The following is a 9,306-nucleotide window of genomic DNA, read 5'->3' as shown; positions in this document are numbered from 1 at the left end:
TTACTTGTACATTTTGAATAAACGACACAAACTATGGCAAGTAAAATCCCAAATCCTACGGAGGATAATATAACCAAAACTATAATACCACTGAAATACAAAGAAAATGTTTACTGCTCAACGTTAAACATAGTTCGTTTCCCCTTTTCGATAAAAAAAAGTATATATATATTTTTTATATAAGAAATATTGTCACGTTAATCAAAATTAAATATATAGTAAAAATATTTCAAAGAAACTATCCTAGAATAATCCTATCACAAGAAATCAAAACTAGAAACAGTTACTTATTATTATCTTTGAATTCAGTTTAAAATTCAATTTAACGAGTATCGTCATTCATTGAAAACATTCCACACTTCAATATTTCATGACGTGAGTACTTACACAATTCTCGTAGTAGTTATTAACAGTATTAAAAGGGCACTAGCTAAGAGATGTATAAAAAAAAATCAAATAAATTAATTGTTTTGCTCAATCATTAATGAAATGCAAATAGTGAAATAATAATTCACTTTTAGAAGCCGGTATGGTTCAATTTTGTCAAAATAAGCTGAAAAAACATTGATTTTGCATTATTCACTTGCAAGTGAATAATTCGACCTCATTGAATCCGTATTCATGTGAACTTCAATTTAACCCCATAGCTTGAGATGGATAACACGTGAATTGTATATGTAAAGTTATTTAAAGGAAAATAATGTCAATATTGAAATTGAAACAAAGGTAAATCGTTTGATTGACTGATTCGATCCACAAAAAAAATCATTCTTATATAGGGACGAAGTCCCGAATAACAGTAGAAAAATCAAAAAAAAAAAAAAAAAAATCTGGAAAATTTTCCCGAAATTTTTATTGTACTAATGAACTCAAAATCGTTCAATTTTTTTGATTTCATGTTTTGAATTCCCGCATCTGCGCAGAAATCTAAAATGTACTTCCTTTTTCCGGTCTCGTTTGTATGAAACTTTGGGTAAAATATATATTTATCAGTCTAGTATAAAATAGGAAGGAACGCAATACCAATTTCATTTTTAATAATTCCTTGATATGAAAAAAACGTTGCCTGATGATAGCGTTTCTTTGTTTACATTGCATATGACGTCATAACTTAAATAACGTCACAGCTAAAATTCCTAACAACAGAACCAAAATCGGAAACGTTACGGTATTTCCGTTTCTTCTTTTTTTAACAAATATTTAAGTTACAAAAAAATAATTCACACACACTTCGTCCCCATTTACAGGTGAAGCCTGCCTCATATTAAGGTAAAAACGATGATATAAAACATTTATTTTTCATCTATAATATAAAATTAAAAAGACATAAAAAAATCCAACAGCACGAGTTTGCTTAATCTATTTATATCTATATTGATGTTTACATCGCTTATATGTATTTGGTACAACTTTTTGGAATTTTGAATCCTCAATGCTCTTCAACTTTGTACTTGTTTGGCTTTATAAATATTTTGATATGAGCGTCACTGATGAGTCTTATGTAGACGAAACGCGCGTTTGGCGTACTAAATTATAATCCTGGTACATTTGATAACTATATGGTCATTGGATGACTTTAGAGATCAACTCGATGGTTAATTAGATGGCGTCTAGACTAAAATACACACGAAACAAAGTTACGTATGTTCATACCAATGTCCTGTTTATTGTTTATTTAAAACTTGTAATAGTTTGGATAAATGTTTTATATTGTTATTAATCATGAACATGAATTTAACAGCTAGTGCCACTTTAATGGAAAAAAACCTCATAAAACAGATGCAGTATGATTTTAGACTACTTGAATACTTTTTCCTCTTTTCCATGGATTTTCTATGATAGAAAGGTTAAATTATTTTATATATTTAAAAACACGTTCAAATTTTAAAAAATAGATTTAAACAAATACAAGATATAAAATACACCCCTCCCCACAAAAAAAAAAAAAAGAAAAGAAAAGACCAAGTGGTCAAAATCCTCTGATTCGATTAACAATAATTGTCCAGTTTTGATTCTGATGAGGAAACAAAGTGAAGGGAAATGTCGAGATATAGAAAGGGTCATTGACTTCAGAAATTGTTTCAAAATTTTACTTACTTAATCGATAAACAAAGAGACGTTCCTGTGCAATAAAGACCCTCCGGACAACACCAACTGCGTCCCGTGCATTGATGATAAGTTGCTGGGCATTCTTTTTCTTCAGCTAGAATAAAACATTTATAAATGAATAAAAATAAGGTAAAGCTTTGTATTTTATTTTCGCTTAGATGTGTATTTAAGAATAAAAAAAGCCAAAAATACAGAACTCCAAGGAAAATTCAAAACAGAAAGGTTTTCATCAAATGGCAAAATGAAAGCTCAAATACATAAAACAAATTGTGTGCGGAAACAGACAGACAATATAAAGATTGGGGTGCAGCTGTCAATCAGTTTAATTAGACAAAATAGCATCATTTAACTTTACTCATTTCCTTGAAATTAAAAGAACAATGGTGCTTTCTCGCCATCTCTTTACTCCAAGCTTTGGCGGGATCTATTTGTAGTTTTTTTTCTTTGCTCGGTCTTGAGTTTGTCTTCCCGGTTACAATTTATTATCAAACAGAAAACAATTAACCTATGGAAAAGATGTAATACCGCAAACATTGGGTGCAAAAACATGTACACCATATCCGGATTTCGCCAATAAATGTCTCTTCAATGATGTTAAGAATCGAAACGGTATTTGATAGGCCATATATAATTTACATCAATTTAGGATTGACTCTTGTATTTTGAAAGAGAGTCGAAATAGGAATAACGGATCATATAAAACCGAAGGCAAATATAATTCAAGCCCAAACTAAAAAATATAAACCAGTCTTAATTGATAACAACGCTCAAACTTATGATTGCGCTTGATAAAAACTGCAATTTTTATACGCGTGCATGCAAAACAAATTTATTAATAGAGGGGTCTAAATACAGCACAGACAACATTTTCCAAAAAAACAAACAAGTGAAAAAGTATATTTCAACAAAACGCATTTGACTAAACATCAACCCAACAATGTTAGATCTTTAAATTGCTTTCGCAAATTTTTGGTTCTTCCCTCGCCGGGATTCGAACCCATGCTACTGTGATATCGTGACACCAAATCGCCTGCACTGCAGCCGTAAGCTGGCAGTCAGCAGGGTTAAAGAACATCAGTTGTTCGACCTGTTAGTCAAATGCGTTTTGTTTAAATATTCTTTTTCACTTTTTTGGTTTTTTGGAAAATGTTGTTTGTGCTGTTTTTAGACCCTTCTACAACGAAATTTGTTTTACATGCACACGTATAAAAATTGCGGTTTTTATCCAACGCAATCATAGGTTTGAGCGTAGATTTCATTTTAGACTCGTTTATATTTTTTCGTTTGGGCTTGTATCATATTTTCCCTCCAGTTTATATGATCCGTTCATCCTATATTGACTCTTAAAATTCAAGAGTCTATCTAAAAATGAGGGTACTTTTTATATGGCCTTCCAAATACCGTTTTGATCCATAACATCACTAAAGAAACATTTATTGTCGAAATCCGGATCTGGTGTACTAAAAACATATTGACACCGTATCTTTGTGGCATAACATCGTGGCCAAAAGGTAATTTTTTTCTTTCTGTTTAGTATTAAATTTATATTAAGATCCATTTTGTTACATCTTGTGATCAATTTAATTTGGCAATCGCCAATGGCAGTCAGAAGGGTTAAAGTACATCAGTTGTTCGACCTGTTAGTCAAATGCGTTTTGTTTAAATTTATACTTTTTCACTTTTTTGGTCTTTTGGGAAATGTTGTTTGTGCTGTTTTTAGACCCTTCTGCAACGAAATTTGTTTTACATGCACACGTATAAAAATTGCGGTTTTTATCCAACGCAATCATAGGTTTGAACGTAGTTTTCAATTTAGACTCGTTTGTATTTTTTCGTTTGGGCTTGTATTATATTTTCCCTCCGGTTTATATGATCCGTTCATCCTATATTGACTCTTAAAATTCAAGAGTCTATCTAAAAATGAGGGTACTTTTTATATGGCCATCCAAATACCTTTTCGATCCCTAACATCACTGAAGAGACATTTATTGTCGAAATCCGGATCTTGTGTACTAAAATAATATTGACAAAGATCCATTTCGTTACATCTTGTGATCAATTATATTTGGCAATCGCCAATGGCAGTCAGCAGGGTTAAAAAACATCAGTTGTTCGACCCGTTAGTCAAATGCGTTTTGTTTAATTATACTTTTTCACTTTTTTGGTCTTTTAGGAAATGTTTTTTGTGCTGTAGTTAGACCCTCCTACAACGAAATTTGTTTTACATGCACAAGTATAAAAATTGCGGTATTTATCCAACGCAATCATAGGTTTGAACTTATTTTTCAATTTAGACTCGTTTATATTTTTTCGTTTGGGCTTGTATCATATTTTCCCTCCAGTTTATATGATCCGTTCATCCTATATTGACTCTTAAAATTCAAGAGTCTATCTAAAAATGAGGGTACTTTTTCTAAAAATGAGGGTACTTTTTATATGGCCTTCCAAATACCGTTTGAATCCCTAAAATCACTGAAGAGACATTTATTGTCGAAATCCGGATCTGGTGTTCTAAAAAAATATTGACACCGTTTGTTTGTGGCATAACATCGTGGCCACAAGTTAAATTTTTCTTTCTGTTTAGTAATAAATTTATATTCAGATCCAGTTTGTTACATCTTGTGATTAATTTTATTTGGCAATCGCCAATGGCAGTCAGCAGGGTTAAAGAACATCAGTTGTTCGACCTGTTAGTCAAATGCGTTTTGTTTAAATATACTTTTTCACTTTTTTGGTCTTTTGGAAAATGTTGTTTGTGCGGTTTTTAGACCCTCCTACAACGAAATTTGTTTTACATGCACAAGCATAAAAATTGCGGTTTTTATTTTTATCTATATATATATACATCTTCCTATGTATAAGTCTAATTTAAAAACAACAACCTAGGTGGAAAAATGGAAGTTGTTTTCTTGTTCATTCCACCGAACTCACAAATTCGCAAACTAACAAACTCATTTATTCCATGCACATCCACACATTGTGCTCGCGATCTTATATTTCAAAATGCAGTCAGGGTACATGAAATTAAATGCATATGGAAGGTGATTAATTAGCGTTTAAAAGCCACTTTCAGTACTTTTGTGCTATTTCGTGACATTTTGTTTTCGCGAAGGAAGCCGGAGAGAACCAGCAACGTGGGAAGGGAAACTGACAATCCGAGCTAGTCAATTACAATTTGAGCTGAGTTTACCTGCCACATGCGGGATTCGAACTCACAAACTCAATGTCGACAAGCTAGTGAAACAGTAGTAATAATTCTTATACCACTGAGGTCGCTGAAAATTGATGAAATGAATGATTAACAAAAATAATTAGTTAAATCAAAACAAGTAAGGCAACATAAAATATTTAATGAAATTCAAGTAGTATTACCCCTAACTCCCCTGAAAAACATTTCCAATAAGAAATCATTGTTCGATAGCGAAGAGAAAAAAGTCAAATATTTCAGTTACCGCAATTGTGCGAAAATAGTTTTATATATATATATCAACTTACACTTGCAAGGCACTGCTGATAATACATTGAAGAAGATTAGAACGCATACATGAAAATAAATAACATCCATGTTTCTTATTGCAATAATTTTCAAAAATGATTATTTATGCACATAATTTTCTTAAAACCCATTTAAATCTACCGATAACTTTTTGAGATTCAGTTGAATTTATGCAATACACGGAAATGCCATATTGGAGATCATATTGTTCAAATCACGCATCTTATTTTCCAGATAAGATAAACAAAGCAATTTAAAATAAATGTAGTCAAGCATATGTTATTATCGGTATATGTGTACTTGTTTGATGGAGTGGAATTAACAATGTTACAACTCAAGGGTACTGCAATTAATTCCTGTTATAGATGTAAAAATAGAATTATTTGGAAACAATCAATCATTTATTTCAGAGGTTTGCATTCGTTGTTCTTTGTAATTGATATATATGTACCATCTCCATAAGGCGTGTTATTCTTATAAATGTAATAGGTATACAAAGGTGTGATCTTGCGGATTTAAACTGTTAAACGATACTATATTATGAATAAACGAATATCAGAAATAGAATTGTTAAAGTAAAATTTCTAACTCTTCCAGATATTGTAAAGCAGTTGCATACATTTTTAGGAACAGAAGGATACTCTTTATGATTGCACATGCTATATAGTGGGACATAATCTCGAGAAAGTAAAGATTTGTAATTTCTCCATGTTCCCCTTTCCATAAATGGCGTATAATGTTTGTTCCAAGAGGACTGTTGCACCACTGTGTTATGTTTGCTGAGGTTTGGAATAATTCCAGTCATGTTTTGTCCTGCCACATTCCGAGTGTTCTCAATCTATCGGGTATTTTTTCCGTTATTTTTTATACACAAGTTATACCTTTTATGTTCTTTTCTTTAATTGCAATAATCTGCTAAGGATGCAGATTTTTAATAAGTGTTAATTTCATTTTCTAGCACTGGGTCCTTGACCACACGGTCAGGTACTCAAATGAGTTATAACATGTCATTTTTTGTTGTTGGAAAATTTTGAAACTATTATGAAACAAAAGTTCCAAGGTCCTCAGATAAAGGTGACCTTTAATGAATTGGGTTGTTATGTTTATGTCCCTTTTGGTCATTAAAGTGTTGACGTGTTACGATACTTGGCTTAAAAAATTTTGGGTTTTATCGTTCCTGATGAAGATTACTGCAGAAAAGCGCTTCGGTGGCATCCAATTTATATTTTGTGACATGTTGCTTTTACGTTTGCCTTTTCGTCTCAATTGTTTATATGCATGAGGTACATAGTAAATTGAGATTTGCAAGATATTATTTTCTAACACAATTAAACCAGTATATCTTGACAAACCACTATTTTCAATAACGTAATCTTTTGAGATTCAAAATTATAAATGTTGATGCATTGCGTTTCTCTCTGTTAGTAATATTTAATTTTGAGGAGATTGATCGTACGCATTTACGGAAATTTACAAGAATATGCAGTTTTCCATCTAATAACATATATTACGTTATGATGATATAGTTTCAATCTGAAGAACGTATCTTTTAATCATGTCAAAATGTATCCAGCCTTAATGTCGTTATACTTTAAAAGACCATTGGATCGTTTTAAATCCGGATGTGTCAATCTGACAAATCTATTCAATTTGAACTATTCTTAAAACTCCATTCAATGATGACTATTCTTAAACATGCCATACTTTAATCTTAGATTAATCGATCAAACAATAGGGATTTTAAAATTTAAATGACAGATATTTTAATTTTTGCCAACTGTTTATGTTATATTTCATGAAATAGCGTTTAAATAGTTCCATGAATGTTACAAATATAAAGGCCTACATAACCACTCAATGAAATGTGGTAGGTAGAATATCTTCTACTAATTGAATGTTTAATAGATGCTTAATTTAACTTGAAATTATTCCAAAATTTCAAAAGCCAAACATAACCTTAACTTTTTGAAAAGTATATGGACGGATTAAACATTTTTAAACATAATTTTGTTTTGGAATAATCTAGAAATTGACAATGAGGGTCGATTGAAAACAAAACTTTACGACAAAAAAGATTATTTCAGCTTTCCAGTTCTGAACTTTCCATTTCTAAGTAGCAACATTCCAACAGAACCTGCATCCGGTGTATATATCTTCCAATTGATACGATATTCCCGTGCTTGCATTTCCTATCATGATTTTCTTGATAGAGGGTTGTGGCAACTTGTTGCTCACAAGGAAGCTATTAAATAAAGTTCCAAATGGGGAAGTTGAAATCATCTCTTCGTAAATTTTACGGACGTCATCACGAGTTGGTTGACCGTTATGGAATAACCGTTTCACAAATGATATCTGATATTTTCCTTACGTCGTAACTACAATCCCCTTCCCTTTCATGAATGTGACATACCGAATTAGACTATTTACCATGATTTCTAATAATATAATCAACACGACGGTTGCCACATGTGGAGCAGGATCTCCTTACCCTTCCGGAGCACCTGAGATCACCCCTATTTTTGGTAGGGTTCGTGTTATTTATTCTTTAGTTTTCTATGTTGTGTCATGTGTACTATTGTTTGTCTGTTTGTCCTTTTCATTTTTAGCCATGGCGTTTTCAGTTTATTTTCGATATATGATACCCTCTGGTATCTTTTGTCCCTCTTCTATATACATTTATTGTGGGAACTATTAAGTATTTATATAATTGACTAACTTTCAAATTTATCTTCTCTGAACTGACTATTTCTTTTACAATTCACTTCATAGAAATAAACGCTGACAAACCCTTAAAACTATATTATCCATGTTGTGCTGTTAGAGAACATGTATTAAGAACCATATATGCGTTATCGTCAATAAGATTGCGATCAATTAGGAGTGTGGGGTGGCATGTACTATAAAGGAAGAAGAAGTGCAGCTCTAATCAATGGGTAAAGTTGATCTACTGTACAATGACAAATTGTACAAAATGTGCATTTATTGCTACACCCATAACATAAAATTGCCTTAAGAGATTTCTTTGAAGCACAGTCTTTTTGGAACTTAATCACACAATTTAATTATTTTATCATGAAATTTCTTTTCTATACTGTTTCCCATCTCTTCACTTTAGTTTTGACCGCTAAACTGTACAGTTTTGCTCATACAATTGATAAATAAAATGTACTCACACGTTGAGAGTTTATACTTTTAGGCTAAGTAATGAATTATTTGTTAAAAGGAAATGATTTATTGTGAACTTCAAATAGGCCAAGGTAAGATAAAGATTTGTACAAGTTTATGGCTGAGATCAGGCAGAGATACGACACGAAAAGTGAAAAAGTCGGATTACTATCCTGATCAATTATCTGGAATGTCCTATCATTGTCTGAACGCAGTCGTATAAGTTCGTAACAGATTCCTTCGGATCGGGAAGGGTCCGAATAGTTCGGCGAAGTACCCCGACAGTTATGTGCGTCCCGTAATGCGGGGTTCACACATTGCCGATTATTGCTCCCGTTTGAGATAAGACAGCGATAAGACACGAAAAGTGAAAAAGTCGGATTACTATCCTCAATTATCTGGAATGTCCTATCATTGTCTTAACACAGTCGTTTAAGCTCGTAACATATTCCTACGGATCGGGAATGATCCAGATAGTTCGGTGAAGCACCCCGACAGTTAGATGCGTCTCGTAACATTCGGAGGAACTCATCCGA

General features: G+C 32.2%; 1 long non-coding RNA gene across 1 annotated transcript; it reads right to left on the bottom strand.

Annotated features, from left to right (window-relative positions):
- LOC143066335 (uncharacterized) lies at window positions 1-5,734 on the bottom strand. The gene is made up of 3 exons (XR_012975560.1): window positions 5,605-5,734; window positions 2,098-2,203; window positions 1-90 (listed from the first exon to the last, which is right to left on the bottom strand). It is a non-coding gene; the product is annotated as an uncharacterized LOC143066335 (long non-coding RNA).
- Window positions 5,735-9,306: the final 3,572 nt, after the last annotated feature.

The sequence above is a fragment of the Mytilus galloprovincialis genome, chromosome 3, assembly GCF_965363235.1.
Source record: "Mytilus galloprovincialis chromosome 3, xbMytGall1.hap1.1, whole genome shotgun sequence".
Taxonomy (NCBI): Eukaryota; Metazoa; Mollusca; class Bivalvia; order Mytilida; family Mytilidae; genus Mytilus; species Mytilus galloprovincialis.
The sequence above is the reverse complement of the archived record's forward strand: the minus strand, read 5'-3'. Positions and strand labels throughout refer to the sequence as shown.